The sequence below is a fragment of the Pleurodeles waltl genome, chromosome 1_1, assembly GCF_031143425.1.
Source record: "Pleurodeles waltl isolate 20211129_DDA chromosome 1_1, aPleWal1.hap1.20221129, whole genome shotgun sequence".
NCBI classification, from domain to species: Eukaryota; Metazoa; Chordata; class Amphibia; order Caudata; family Salamandridae; genus Pleurodeles; species Pleurodeles waltl.
In genome coordinates, this window is record NC_090436.1 from 543,942,346 (window position 1) to 543,958,794 (window position 16,449).

A 16,449-nucleotide genomic window follows, 5' to 3' on the forward strand; every position below is an offset into this window, starting at 1 on the left:
CATTAACAACCAACCACATGGATTATTTTTTAGCACAAAGCGCCACACTCACATAAAGTACGCCGACTTCCCTATTCTCATACTGTGGAGTACACCCACTCTTACTAAACAACATTACCTGGCCAAAATACACACAAACTTCACAAATCACCTGCAAAATGCATAAGCTGAGCAAGCACGAATTCTATACCACACATGCTAAAACGCCGAGAACATTCCCAACTCAGTTAGGCAGGCTCCGAGATACCGGGAAAGTTATGGGGAATTTAGAAACACATCTTATCTCCAGTTTGCATTATCTCAGAAAAACAATCTAAACAATAATTCTCCGTCCTAGGTCCCCAAAGGGCCAAACCGTCGCTCTGCTACCAGAACTGCTAACGTGTCCCTCTATGAGAATTTATTACACATTAGGACTCGTTTTAGGCCAATTAATCTTTTGACCCAGTTGAGAGACACCTTAGGACGAGATAGCTAATCAATATGTCAATCAATACGTCAATAATGTCATCAATATTTATTACCACAATGCATTTCACTTTAGTCAAAGACATTAATTGATTCAAGACACCACCATGACCTTGCAGTCATCAATACCCACACCAGTTTAGTAGAATTTTATGAATTTTATTCCCTATTAGTTACAATTCTAAAAGCAGGTGTGTTAATCTCATAACCAAGAAACAAAACAACAAAGTCACGATATGGCAACTCTGATAAGATTTCATTAAGGCAAAAATCACAAACATTAGAACATAACACAATGTGTACATAGATCAATTCTAGCAGAGTGTCATTAACGCATCAGTTCAACAAAGCATAGATTCAGTTGTTTGTCTATTTGCACCAGTTTTAGTGAACCCCTTTCCTAACCACTGATTAGCTTTAGCATGTTGGGCTTCATGCAAAACAATTTAGAACACCAAATTGGAAAAAATCTAGCTATGGTCTCCGTCAAAAGTAAGCAGTTGGTACCTAGAAAGGAAAAGCAAACAGACAAATCACAATTGCATTGTCATAGTTACCCTCCAAAGTTCAGGACATCAGTTGATTCGCCATCAGTCAAATTCATCTCTAGGGAATAAAGGGAGCACTTCCCTCATAAGGAGGCAAAGTGTAAATGGGCAAACAAAGGAAAAGGATGGTTTTAAACAAACCAACAAGTCACCAGACAGAGTGACAAAGTTTCTGGATAAAATCAATAGCATTCCCTAACCCACCTCAAAGGCTCCCCGTGTCATGGGTTTTTATCCCTTTTTCATTGTACATTCCCCTAAAATTTCATTGGTTTACGGTTATACCCCACTATCTTTACCCGATTTGAAAACAGATTATGTAATTAATCTTTCACCCCATATTATTTTACAGACATTTTATTGGTCCATGTGATTGACGTCTTCGGAGGTAGCACGTCCGGTATGATTTCATCCTTCTGTAAGTCTTTGCACATCTTTTGGTCAGTAGCTCCATTGTCTTCATCGGTTTAAACGACCTTGTACATTATATTAATCTACACTGTTGCATTTTGTCTAATATTTTCTACAAGCAAGATGAATTTCATGAGAACAGATCCACCATGGTTACATTCAGTTTCTAGTTGAAGAAAAACAAGAGGTCATGTCCTTTTGCGAGTCAGCACACTACACGTTAGGAAAACACATTTAATATGAGAGCCAGGCAGCTAAACTTCGGCTCATGCTAACTTAAGGCCTACAGAATTCATTTAGCATTACTGTAATAACATAATCATTACTAATTAGTACAAAACCACATTTTAATATCGTATTGTATCAACATTAGTCATTTCTACTAGTCCCCGTATACATTGGCGGCCACTCCCCGTGGTCACATTTCAAGTGCACATTTTAAGCAAATCACATTAATACAATTTCTAAACTGCATTGTCACACATTATTTCATAACATTTCATGTTAATATAGATTACATAAACTATGCTCTCTCACTATCATAGTCTTAAGCTTTCCTACACCATGAAAAAATGAAGGGAATTGGATTTCTATTTTGTGATGAGCATTCATGTTGTCATTCACAGACATCAGGCCCATATCAGCAGCCATGCTGAAACTGAGTAAACAGGCACTTAATTCTGTACTTTGAAGAACATGGATCAGTTCTTGTATCTTCATTTTCTTATGTTTCACTGTCGCTACAAATTATCCTTGACTCTTTACGGACCTTGTTGCAGCCCAAACATACACTTTGGTCTTCGATGGCATAGGCCACGGTAATAGAGATAGTTCAATGTGTTTCTCTTCAGGCATTATGTTTATCGATGCACCGCTGTCAATAATGACAGGTATTAAACAATCCTTTATTTTCAATGCAATCTTTGGACAGTGTTTGTATGATTTTTCTGCTTTTCATGTCAACCTTTCTTTGACTGACACTTTTCTTCGCATGTGATCAATCCAACATGTGCATGTTTCTCTGAGGTAAAAATCAACATGGCACAATCACTTTCTTCACTTTCACTTCTTATCGAGATGGATGCACTGTTTGATGATGATTTAGATGATGATTGTATTCATTTAGTGTCAATTTGACTCAACTGATGTCACCGCTTGGTCTTCTGGAATGTTCTGGCAACCATTTTGTCTTCGTGCCGTGATGCACTTACTTTTTCCTTCGCTTTACAGACAATCACAAAATAGTTCTTTTACCCAAAGCCTTTACATATCTGTCCAATGGCGGGACACTTTCTGTTTGGAAACAAAAATCCACATCTTCTTTTTATGTGTAGACTTCTCTTTGAGTCCTTCAGTCTTTTGCTTTGGATTACTTTTCACACTTATGACCTGCTTTGGGTACCTCCAGCCTCCATGTCAACAGCTTGTCTCTCAGCACGTTCCTCAGCTCGGCAGCCATCAACACTCGCTCCACATTAAGAGTTTCTCTCAGCATTCATCGTCTGAATGAATGACGACGGTGAGTATAGACGCCTAGCACACAAGGGAGGGTTGGAGGAAAAAGAGGATGACACACACACGCACAACACACACCCGACACATACACACAAACACACACCCACCATACACACAACCATATGCATTACAAAAACAATTTGACCATGAAAATCTGCAGAATAATGCAAAGGCATCAAGCATTTACGAAAATGATTGTAATCACTCCAACAATAAAAATAAACAATCCGATTTACACATTAAACAGATCTGTACATGTGTATAAAAAAGGGACACTGTCCAGTCTATAGTTCACAGGGCCCACATAGCCACAGGGCAAAGTACAAGGCCCCACTCGAATCCTGCCCCAATCCAGAGAGAACACTGCAGGGGCATCAGTTGGCAAATAGGCAGGCACCTCAGGGTGGGGGGGGCGGCACCTCAGGCGGATGCAAAAACAAGCCCACTGGTTCTGGAGGGGGCAACATGCCCAGTGCTTGGTCCTGGGGAGTGCAAGGCCATAGTCTCTCAAGTGGGTCACTTGCCCACTGGTTCTGAAGGGGGCAACATGCCCTGTGCTTGGTCCTGAGGAGTGCAAGGCCACAGTCTCTGAAGTGGGTGACTTTCCCACTGGTTCTGGAAGGGGCAACATGCCCTGTGCTTGGTCCTGGGGCATGCAAGGCCACAGTCTCTCAGGTGGGTGGCTTGCCCACTGCTTCTGGAGGGGGCAACATGCCCAGTGCTTGATCCTGGGGAGTGCAAGCCACAGTCTCTCGAGTGGGTGACCACCCCACTGGTTCTGGAGGGGGCAGGCCACACAGCAGCCCCTGGAGGCTGGACTATATGGCGTCTGCCAGCGGTGACGTCTGCACTGTGGTTGTGGTTGTAGGAGGCTCATGCTCAGCCCCTGCACCCTCCGATGGCTGCACTGTGGTGGTGGTTGGGGGAGGCTTCTGCTCAGCCCCTACACCCTCCGATGGCTGCACTGTGGTTGTGGTTGTAGGAGGCTCCTGCTCAGCCCCTGCACCCTACGATGGCTGCACTGTGGTGGTGGTTGGGGGAGGCTCCTGCTCAGCCCCTCCACCCTCCGATGTCTGCACTGTGGTGGTGGTTGGGCAAGGCTATTGCTCAGCCCCTGCACTCTCTGATGGCTGCACAACCATGGCTGACGGTGGGGCTCTGTGACAGCTGCTGGTGGTGGTGGTGTTTAGCTGTCAGCTTCCGCTGGCATAGATTGCCTCCTCTTCTCCTGCTCAGGGGTTAGGGGTCCCTTACTCTTCCTGGCACTGGTGGATGGGCCCTTCCCCCCTCTGCCTGCCGGTGCAGGCTCCTTCCCCTTCTTTGCAGCTGGTGCAGGCTCTGTCCCTGTCTTTGCAGCTGGTGCAGGCTCCTTCCCCTTCTTTGCAGCTGGTGCAGGCTCCTTCCCCTTCTTTGCAGCTGGTGCAGGCTCCTTCCTCTTCTTTGCAGCTGGTGCAGGTGCCTTCCCCTTCTTCGTAGGTGCTGCAGGCTCCTCCCCCTTCAGTACTGTTGGCCTGGAATGTTTTCCTCCACGAGTAGGTGGTGCTACCACTGGTCCTGTGGAATATTTGACTGAGGTGCTTGGCCAGGTCTTTGCTACCCTGCCCATATGTGCAGGACAGTGGGATGGAGGGGTGGGGAAGAGGTCAAGCTGGGAAAGTTCAGGGACATTGGGGTGGGAAGAGGGAGGAGTAATGGGAGTGGAGGATGAGGGAGTGGTTGTTGGAGGTGTTTGTCTGCTTGACGTGGTTGCAGGTGCATGGGCTGTAGGCTGTTGTGAGGTGGATGGCTCCTGGGTGTCTGAGTGCTTGCGTGTGTGTACTTTAGGAGGGGGAAACAGACACTGTGGGAGAGTACACAGGGGAAGTGTGCATGTATGTTGTGGAGGTGTCTGCCAGTGAGGTGTTCTGCTTGGTGTGGTAATGATGCTGGTAGTGGATATTGATAGAGTGCATGCAGGTGTGAGTGTGGACGTAACTGGGTGGGAGGAGGAGGGAGAGACAGTGGAGATAGTGGATGTTGTTGTGTCTGCAACTGAATGGTATTTGTGTGAGTGTCTGTGGAATGAAGTGTGGTGCTCGTGTTTGCCTGTGACACTCTTGGGTGTTTTCTTGTGTGCATACTCATCTAGCTGTGTGCTTCGGATGGCTTGGGGTTGAGGAGAATGGACCTGGGAGGTGGAAGTTTGAGGGGGGATGGTTGAAACAGGGAAAATGGCTGCCATCAGAGAGGAGACCAGAGCCTGAATCGATTTCTGTTGGGCCGCCAATCCACCGTGAATGCCCTCCAGGAATGCATTAGATTGCTGCATCTGGGCTGCCAGCCCCGGGATGGCATTCACAATGGTTGTTTGCCCTACAGAAATGGATCTCAGGATGTCAATAGCATCGACCCTCAGGGCAGCAGGGTTCACTGGTGCAGGGACTGAGGTGCCTGGGGTAAAGGAGATGCCCACCCTTCTGGGTGAGCGGGCACAGGCAACTCTCTGAGGGGCTACTGGGAGGGTGGTGCTGGTACAGGGGAGGGCGGCTATACCCGCAGCTGGGGTGGTCACAGAGGTGTCCGCCACCACCAGAGAGCTCCCATCAGAGGAGGTTTCAGAGTCTGTATTGTCCCCTCCAGTCTCTGCCATGGTGCTCCCATCGCCCTCCGACCTACTGGTGCCCTCAGCATCAGTGGACTCTGCCTCCAGGGTCCTGTGGCCTGCAGCTCTCTCTGTCGCCGGTGCTCCTGCTCCTCTGCCAGATGATACTAATGCACTTAAGGACAGGATGGCAAAATGGGGGGGGAGAGAAACAAAGGATACACTGGGTCACTGACTGCACCAACAACACCGTTGGCATACACAGCACCCTGACACACAGGGAACAGGCCTACGCACTATGCATGGCACTACCAGTGAAATGACTACTCAACAATGAATGAGGAGGGGTACACACTGCCAACTGCAGCACACCAGGGACCCACGCAGCCTTGACCAGTAGTGAATACTAAGAAGCTAGGTAAGCAGTATTTCACAATCAAACCCATAGTCACCAGAAGACCTACGCTGCTATGTCTGGCCTGGCCTAGGGACACTCACTGACACACAACCACCACCAGGATACTATCCCTCCAGCCGTGAGTTTCAATGATAGCCAATGCACTCACCCCCTTGTGGCTGCTGTGATGCACTCAAGCGCCCATCCAGCTAAGGGTAGGCCACCGCCAGTATGCAGGCCATCAGAGGCGTCAGGGTCCGACAGGTACCCTTCCTCATTGGGAGGCCATCCCCAGCTGGGCCTCCGCAGTCTTTCATACCCAGCGTCTCAGGCCATCCCACCGTTTGCGACAGATGGTGCTCGGCCGGCCATAGACCTCCAGGGTCAGCACGTCCTTGGCGATGGAACGCCACATTCCTTTCTTTTGATGGGCGCTGACCTGCAGAGGCAATACAGACAGGAGAACAACATTAGACAAACAGTCCAGCCAGTCACCCAAATGGCCCACCATACCCGTTTCCATCACCATTGGCACACACGTAGCCCAGCACACTACATGTACACCTCCAAGAGGACACCCAAACACCCCCCTTACACGAGGCCTTCACACACAACCCCATGCGTTCATGCCACATGCATCGTGCCCACAGTGTACTCATCTGTTGGTCTGGAGGCCCATACAGCAGTCTGTACTGGGGTAGGACTCCATCCACCAGTTGCTCCAACTCCTCAGAAGTGAAGGCTGGGTCCCTTTCCCCGGTCACATGGGCCATGGTAGGTTTCAGACACTGCTTACAGCAGCACATGCAGTGTAGGTCGTCTCCTATGGAAAGTCAGGAAACAAGTGAGGATCTTAATTGAAAATGGCGGTCACGTCCGCTGCAGTGCAGACCGTCACCATTGGCATAGATTACCATTGGCCACTGTACCCCATAGGGCCCAATTATAAACAATGAGGAATTGCATGGCGGTTTACGACCGCCCACCGCCTACCACCATGGCGCACAACGTCAGTGGCATTACCTCACTTCCACCTGTCCCTCCACACAGGACAGACAGACGCCATTTCAGGGGGGGTGAACAGGCCTATGGATTAATGCTGCGTCACAGGATAAATAGGCACATACTTCACAAATTACACTGTCCCATAACATATTTCCACATTGTGGACTGCTGTTGTGGCATCATTGTTCAGTTTGTGACAGCCTACTCACTCTTTTGTCTCTTAGATACCTACCGCTGTGGATGAATAGGAGATGGAGACATACCCCCATGTACAGACCCCTGGTGGACGTGGCTACACTGGAGGACCGGTACATACTACTCACCTATAGACTGGACAGGGCCCCAATCACAGAGCTGTGCGCCTAATTGGAGCCTAACCTGATATCTGCTATCCTTCACCCCACTGTGATCCCCCTTCTTGTGCAAATGCTATCAGTTCTCCATTTCCTGGCAACTGGTTCTTTCCAAGTGACAATGGGCTTGGCAGCAGGAATGTCACAGCCAATGTTCTCAAATGTGCTAACAAGAGTGTTCTCTGACCTGTTAAAACATATTTGCAGCTACATTTTGTTCCCCCAGGTTTAGGATTTGGCTACTGTAAAGGCCGGATTCTATGCAATGGGACATATCCCCAATATAATTGGTGCAATTGACAGAACACATATAGCATTTTTGCCCCCACGCCAGAATGAACAGGTGTTCAGGAATCGTAAGAGTTTCCACTCCATGAATGTGCAGATGGTGTGCTTGGCGGACCAGTACATCTCCCACGTCAATTCTAAGTATCCAGGGTCGGTGTATGATGCCTTTGTCCTGAGGATTAGCAACATCCCAAATGTGATGGCCAACTACAGACGCACAGGGTTTGGGTAATAGGTGAGCACTGGTTCCCACCCAGTATATGTTAGTGTATGCCTATGGTGTAGGGCATATAGGATAGTGTGTGGCTAAATGTTCTCCATCAATATTTGTAGGTGACTCTGGTTACCCAGACCTATCATGGCTGCTGACCCCTGTGAGGAATGCCAGGACAAGGGCAGAAGAACGTTATAATGAGGCACATGGGCGAACCAGAAGGATCATTAAAAGCACCTGACAAGGGCAGAAGAACGTTATTATGAGGCACATGGGCAAACCAGAAGGATCATTGAAAGGACCTTTGGCCTCCTGAATGCCAGGTTTCGGTGCCTCCAGGTGGATCCCTGTGCTACTCACCCAAGAAGGTCTGCCAGACAGCAGTGGCATGCTGCATGTTGCACAACCTGGCTCTCAGAGGACATGTGCCTTTTCTGCCGGAGGAGGAGATTGGAGATGCCCCTGTGGCAGCAGTGGACCCTGAGGACAGTGAGGATGAGGAGGCAGAGGATGAGGATGTGGACCACAGAACATCTGTGATATGTCAGTATTTCCAATGACACACAGGTGAGACAGTGGAACTTTACATTTCCATGACTTTGGTTGTATTCTGTGAGGCATTGGCATGCTGGCATTTCCACTTCTTTGCCCGCTTACTGTTACCTCTGGATATTAATTTTGCAGATGTTGGTGATTTGACAAATTCTCCTGGTGTGATCACAACAGCCAGCTACATGTCATTAGTTCTATTCCCATTCTATGTACAATTCATTTGCAATGGTTGTAGCTGTTTCAATCAATACATATTTGAAATACATGAAATACTCGTGGTCGATTTTTATCCAAGGGTCCTTATTGTAGTGCTAGTATATAGAGGGGAAAGTGCAATGGGATAGGGTGATGGTGGCAGACAAACCAGGGTATTGTTCCAGTCTGTTTGTAGCACAGGTGCATTGTCCATGGAGACATAGTAAGGGGAGCAATGGCAGTTCAAGGTGGACAAGGTGACAGTGTGGGACTCAAGGGGGACAATCAGGAGAGTATCATTTCCTGGTGGTGGTCTTGGCAAGTGTCTCTGGCTTCTTTTTGGATTGCAGGGAACGTTTGTGGGGTGGTTCACCTTCTGCATGTGGAGGGGTGCTGGTGGCCTGTTGGTCCTGTGGCTGGGCCTCCTGGCCACTAGTGGCAGCGGAGGGCCGTTCAGATGACTGGCTAGTGGCAGGGGCCCACTGGTGTGACACTGTCTCCCTCATAATGTTGGCTATGTCTCCCAGCACCCCTGCTATGGAGACCAGGGTGTTGTTGATGGCCTGCAAGTCCTCCCTGATCTCCTGATACTGTCCCTCCTGCAGCCACCTGTTCTCCTGCACGTTGTCTGGAATCTAGCTCATCATGTCCTGGGAATGTTGGCAGGCTCCCAGGATCTCAGAGAGTGCCTCCTCGACAGTAGGTTCCCTGGTCCTCTCCTCCCCCTGGCGCACAGCAGTCCTCCCAGTTGGCCTGTGCCTCTGTCCCCTGAGCAGTGTGCCCACTGACCCCAGGTCCCTGATTGTCTTGTGTGCGAGGTATGGCCTGGGGTCCCTGTACAGGTGGGCACACTGCTGATTGACGTGTCCTGGGGACAGAGGTTTGGGGATTCTGGGTGGGTGCTGTGGTGTTGGTTCCTGATGGGGGAGGCTCTGTGGTGATCTGTGACTGGGCTTAGATGACTGACTGTCCAGTGGTCCCTGATGGGCCAGGTAGATCATCCAGATCCTGAAGTCCAGAGTTCCTGTCATCACTGTGGGCCTCTTCTGTTGGGGGACTGGATAGTGATGGCACCCTTTCTCCAGTGACATTGGCTGGGGTACCTGTGGGGATGTAAATGATATATTATGCTTCATGTGTATGACATTTGTATATCCCTAGCTTCCCCTCTATGGTTGTGTTGCCCTGCCAGCTTTTGCCTGTGTATGTTGGTGTATGGTGGGATTGTTAGTTTCCCTATGCTGTGCATGTTTAAGTGATGAGTGTCCATGCAGGGCTGTGAGGGGTGTCCATGCATTGGTACAGCATGCAGGGCTTGGCATTGGGATTAGTGTGATGGTGGAGTGTGTGGGATGGAGTGGAGTGATGGGAGTGAGGGTCACAGTGTGTGATGGCATGCAGGTAGGGAGGCTGATAATTGTTGAAAGTTGATTTACCAGAGTCCAGTCCTCCTCCAACTCCGGCCAGGCCCTCAGGATGCAGTATTGCCAAGAATTGCTCCTCCCATGCTGTGAGTTGTGGGGGAGGAGGTGGGGGTCCACCGTCAGTCCTCTGTATAGCGAGCTGGAGTCTAGTGCAATGGAAGGTACCTTCCCCGTAAGTCATTCCACCTCTTCCTGATGTTGTCCCTTGTTCTGGGGTGCTGTCCCATGGCATTGACCCTGCAACGATTCTCTGCCATAGCTTCATCCTTCTTGCTATTGATATCGGCTGCACCTGTGCTCCAAATAACTGTGGCTCTACCCTGATGATTTTCTCCACCATGACCCTTAACTCCTCAGTAAAATCGGGGTGCCTTTGTGGTGCCATGGGTGCTTTGTGATGTGTGTTGGTGAGGGTGTGTTGAGTAATATGTTGGGGTGTGTAATGTGGAGTGCGTGAGGGGTGTATGGGTGTGAGTGGTGTGTGGGTCTAGTTGTCACAGTGGTCTTGGTGTCAGTCTGGTGTCAATGATTTGTATTCATAAAGGGTTGTGGGTACTGTGGGTGTGTGTTTTATAGTGGTGTGGGTGTGGTGTGTGTACAGTTGTCAGGTGTGTGTTGTTTGAATTGTCCGATGTGGTGTTGTTTTGTATGTGGGTGTCCATTGTGAGTGCAGCGGTATGTACCACCAATGGTTTACCGCCGTTGAATGTCCACCGGGTGATTGGTGGGTCATAATGTGATGGGTGTTGTTCTGTTGGCGTAACGGTGTGGGTTTTGAGACCACTGGTTTATCACTGACTTTTGGTCTGGCGGATTTGTGTATGTGGCTGTATTCTGTCGGATTGGTGTGTGTGTGTGTCATACTGTGGTAAACGCATATCCGCCACTGCGGCGGTAAGTTGGTGCCCGTCAGCGTGGCGGTAAGCGGGATTTACTGCCAGTGTCATAATAAGGGCCATAGCTTCTTCAACATTAAATTCATTGAACTTAGAGTGTTTGATGAGTGCATCAAGTCTTTCCACAAATTCATCAATAGTTTGACCAACTCTTTGACATTCTTGACTGAAAACATATTGTTCATAATCAACGTTTGGTACTGGATTGAACATGAGTTTCAAAACACTTTTAGTCTTATGGTACCTGACTTCTTCGCCAGTTCTCTGCATTTTCTCTATGACCTCTTTCAAACCATCACCTGCAAGATTTTTGAGATACTTGATAATCTTTTTGCTATCAGTCTCTTCAAGTGCATCAATGAAATCTTCAAATGTCTCTATTCAAGCAGTCTATCTACCGCCAATAGTTTGCTTTTTGGTGGTATCGAAAGATGGTGATGGTTTCAGGAAGGCGGCAGCATTGTAAACTAGTGTGGAATTCACTGATGTTGAAAGTAATGTGCTCTCTGATCCTGTTTGATGATCATGTTTTTGCAAACTTTCTCTAGAGTCCTTCAACATATGGGTCACAATATCATCTTTAACATTGATTGGAACGGTGTCTTCGCTCTAAGCGGCCATCCTCATATTTCACAAATCCAACAGTTGGTTCAATTCTTTGCTCTTTGAAAGCCTATGAAGCTGTTTTGAGACCCATTTGGCAGCTAGGTGAGCAACTGCTTCACGTATGGACAGCTCTTTAAGCACAACCCTGAGCACTTCTCCTTGAGCCAGTTTGTCGACTGCTGTGGCACGATGACTCTCTTTCGCAGGCTTGGTAAGACATGTTTTTCATCCTTCCTATGCTTCATTTTGCATTTTCTCACACCGGTTGATTTCTGCCTTGCAGTGATTCTTTCCACAAACTTATGTGGTAAATTATAATTGTCTTTGACTGTGCTTTCTAATCCTGATTATATCCATTTTCAGCGTTAACACTGTACAATGCATAACTTTATATGGTGTGGTAGCATGGTACCTTTTAGTATGATCGTAGTTTCTTGACTGGCAATGCATAGACTTCTCAGTGAAGCTTTCTTTACATTCAAACACTTCACACCTGCTGGAGTTGATCTTTGACTCCACATACACCAACCATTTGCTTGGCTCTTTGACAAAGGCACAAGTGGCACTCACAAGCAATTTGCTTGAACCACAGCAAACTCTCTGGGAGAGCACTGTCTTTCTTTGGATTACTTATCCCCTATCTTGTCACCAGTTGTAGTGTCCTTGCCAGCAAGGATTCCTGCCAATGACTATGCCACACAAGGAGCTGTAAATCACACAACTACATTCCTCTGCATGTACCTGCGACTCCTCCATTCCAACCCAAGATTTCATTGCATTAGATTCAGAGCCAAAAGTGTTCCATTATACAACCTGCAAGACACTGCAGTGGGTTGAAAGCTTATGCTTGGTCAAGCTACCAAAGGGAGTAGAAAGAGTACCTTCTACAGCAGTTGCCACCATGAAAGTACAGAAGATGGAGCCAAACAACCAAAATGGCTGTAAAAAAGCCCTTTGTACTTAGGGTAAGGCTAGCACCTAAGAAACAAGATGGGATTTTAACTATGGCTCCCACAAGTCATTGCTTTAAAGCTGTCTCTAGAGCTTCCTAAAAAGGAAAGTCATCCTTCACCTAGACCCCCTGCTGGAGGCCAAGGGAGGGCCGTCCAAATAGGTTGGCTAAAAAATGAAAGCAATGTTGTGGGCAGCCTAATATGGTGTTGAATCTGTGAGTGGAGAAACTGGGGATTAGGATGAGGGGGAAGCAGGTAAAAGGGCTGTATATATCACCCAGGGTCTGCCCCAATGATTGGCTACTGGCCAACCAGGACATCCAGGCACATATACAAGTGATACAAAGAAAAATGCAAAAATACAAATGCTTGCCTGCAAGAAAAAAATGTCACTTTTTAAAAGAAAAATAATGACTGTTGTTCAAATATTTCTCACTTGCAAGTTTTAACTCAATGGGAAGAGATCCGGGAAAGAACTAACAGAGAAGAGAAGAGGAAAAAAAAAGGTTTTACAGATTAACTTCCCTCTTTTAAATTCTAAGCGCATTCAGGCAGGAGATCTAAAACAACAAACTACACTGCTCTCACCTTAGCCACAGTCTTTGAGTACTGCTGCAGAAGCACAGCCACCCTGCCTCTAGATCCCTCAGCATGGTCAGCTCATTCATAGCAATAGCACTGCATTTTATTACTCCAACATCAGACATACCACCTGCTCATAATACCAGCTCTTACTCCTACCCTTTCATGATAAGTGGATTTAATTCCCAATTGTTGCAGTGGCAACCTCATATCAAAAGACAGCCACACTGCCTTTTCCCCTGTCTTATGGGTTCACAGTCTTTGAAGAATCCCTGAGGATTAGCAACATCCCAAATGTGATGGCCAACTACAGATGCACAGGGTGTGGGTAATAGGTGAGCCCTGGTTCCCACCCAGTATATGTTGGTGTATGCCTATGGTGTAGGCCATATAGAATAGTGTGTTGCTAAATGCTGTCCCTCAATATTTGTAGGTGACTCTGGTTACCCAGACCTGTCATGGCTGCTGACTCCTGTGAGGAATGCCAGGACAAGGGCAGAAGAACGTTATAATGAGGCACATGGGTGAACCAGAAGGATCATTGAAAGGACATTTGGCCTCCTGAAGGCCAGGTTCCGGTGCCTCCATCTAACAGGTGTATCCCTGTGCTAACAACAAGGAAGAGGACCAGGAGTATTGATGGTCGCGTAAATGTGGTCGTGAAAGATCCTCTAACGCTTCATCAGGACCTATATCTAACTTGACTTCTCCTGGCTATATATAAAAGATATCACTAAACAATTATGTGTGTGAGAGAAAATAGGTACCAGTCACTTACATTTTGAGTAAACTGTCCCGTCAAGAGTCTCAAACAAAAAAAGGTCGCCCGACCTCTTCGGGTGAGCACGCCGAGGGTAGGTTTCCCGAATCGAGGACGCCTATTTCAAACAATAGGCTGGATCGTGCTACTCCCCAAGGGGCCCCCCATACGAAGAGGGCGGGGCGACCCTTTTTTTTGTTTGAGACTCTTGACGGGACAGTTTACTCAAAATGTAAGTGACTGGTACCTATTTTCTCTCACACACATAATTGTTTAGTGATATCTTTTATATATAGCCAGGAGAAGTCAAGTTAGATATAGGTCCTGATGAAGCATTAGAGGATCTTTCACGACCACATTTACACGAAACATGTTGGCCAGACCCTAGGGAAGCATGACACCCTTCGGGTGTGTGAGGGCTCTAGCTCCTAAACTTTAATCGTTCACCCTAGAGTTAGGAACAGTGTACTTTTTACCCTGAGAGTTTACCTGACAGACAACAGTCGTCTATCCACAAAAGAGCAACAAGCATCCCTCCGTTCCTCACGTCTGAGTGCTTTTCCATTATAGAAATCCTTTAATTTCACAGAGTTTACCTAATATGCCGCCAAATGGCTCAATTTAAAGTCTCTAAAATACCTACAATGGACATGACGTGAGTTACATCTACCCTTCGACGCAAACATTATTAATCCTCAGGAAAAAAAACAAAAAACACGTGACCATAACATGGGATATTGTAAGAGACATAAACATGTCTCATTGTGGTAGTTTTCATCTATCATTGGATTACTCTACTTTCGAGTGCCACACCTGTCAGTTTCAGAGTATAGGAAGAGCAACGGAAACGTTCAATGCAAGTTTTCCTAAGAGTGTGCTATCAACGGGCCAACAGTTTTTTGTTGCAGGTTTCTTTATAGCACAAACTTGATGCAAGTATATTCGAGAAAGGAGATTGTTTTACCGAGAATCAAGAGATGTTGAGCGGAAGCCAGAATTTGAAGCTGGCTCCCTATATTACAATGTCAGCATCAATTGTCACTAGGCCACGTGTACTCCCATAACAGTGACAACAAGATCTTTCATAGGTGTAAAGTTACTCACTGTGGCTTACCTACACACACCCTTTGATTGGAGTGGTAAGTGAGTGGTGGAATGGTCTTGCAATGAAAAATCCTACATGTATAATGACTGATGCTGCAGATTCATTTCACATCCAACCTCTAGACATCATGCATCAATTACATAATTTAAACTACATAACGCATCCAGCTAATTGTTCCAGCCAATCACTTTATTATTCAATGAACCATATTATGTATGCCCTGCCTAACTTGCTACAGGAATGACTTCTCCCAAAGACACATGTACAGCCTACTAAGCAAAGATACATTCAAACATAATCTAGCCAACTGCAGAAGTATCCACACAGACATTTATTATACACTCTGAGACATAGCTCATCACAACTGTCATCCAAGTGTAGTATAACCTTATGCCTTAGGAAAATGGAGCAGAGCTCATCTATGACTTACATATGATACTGTACTGAGAAAGCACCAATAAGATGCAAAACATGCATTGGTTGTTATGTGTGCCATCCACGTGGAAGCATGCATACATGAAAAACTACATGATAATGGAACATTTGGAGTAATATCGTATTGCCATTCATGTATGTTTAAATCAGAAGAGTTTTGGGGGGATAGTGGTATAACAAATCTGTTTCCCTGACCCCTACCCCCTACTTTCACAACCATTGTGCTTTATGTGGCATCTTCGTGCAAGAGTCAGAATCTAAATATATCTCAGATTTCATTTGGCAGGTCTAATTTTCTCCCCAAAACTTGTTTGGTTAAACCATTAACCTTATTCCCAAAAGTTTTACATTGAGTGCAGATGACACCATATATATAATCGAATTCCCTTGCCTGGACTAAAACACTTGGAGAACTCAAACGCATACACGTAAACACAAATATTTACAGTATGGGAAAAGGGACAGTACACAATTAAAAAACAGTATGGAAATATTTTTCAATCTCTAGTCCTGTATAATGTAGGCATTGTGTACAGAAGTGGTTCTTAACCCTTTGCCTCCTTTGGACCCCATCTTAATCATAAATGGAACCCAGGGACCCCAATAAATCACTACTGGAATCCTAGGACCTCCACGGAATTGTTACTTGAAGCAGGAGACCCCCAGCCTAAGCATTTTGATGATTTGAACCCTAAAACAATACACAAAAAATACAGAAACAAGCATTTTTCAAACAAATACACAAAATATTTACTCATTTATTTCATTTACAAACAAATATTAAAAAAGTCAACGTTTTAATGGGAAGGTTGGACCTTTTCTAAATTCAATTGAGGCCACTGGTCGTCCATACAACGTTATGTTTGATGCACTTGAACTGTTTCCAATAATCAAAATGAGGAAACTGACTTAATTTTTAGCCTCCAATTTTAAATTCCTTCACATTTATAAAACCTTTTAAAATGTTCAGATTTACATTTTGCTTTTTTAAATTTACATACACTTTATTAATCTTTTAATAGTATTTAATTTTCTAAGCAGTCGCGGACTCCCTGAGTAGGCTTTGCGGACCCCCAGGGAACCCCGAACCACAGTTCAGCATGCGTCTCCGATGGAGGAGGCACATGAATGCTACTTTGTGAAACACATTATAGCATGTGT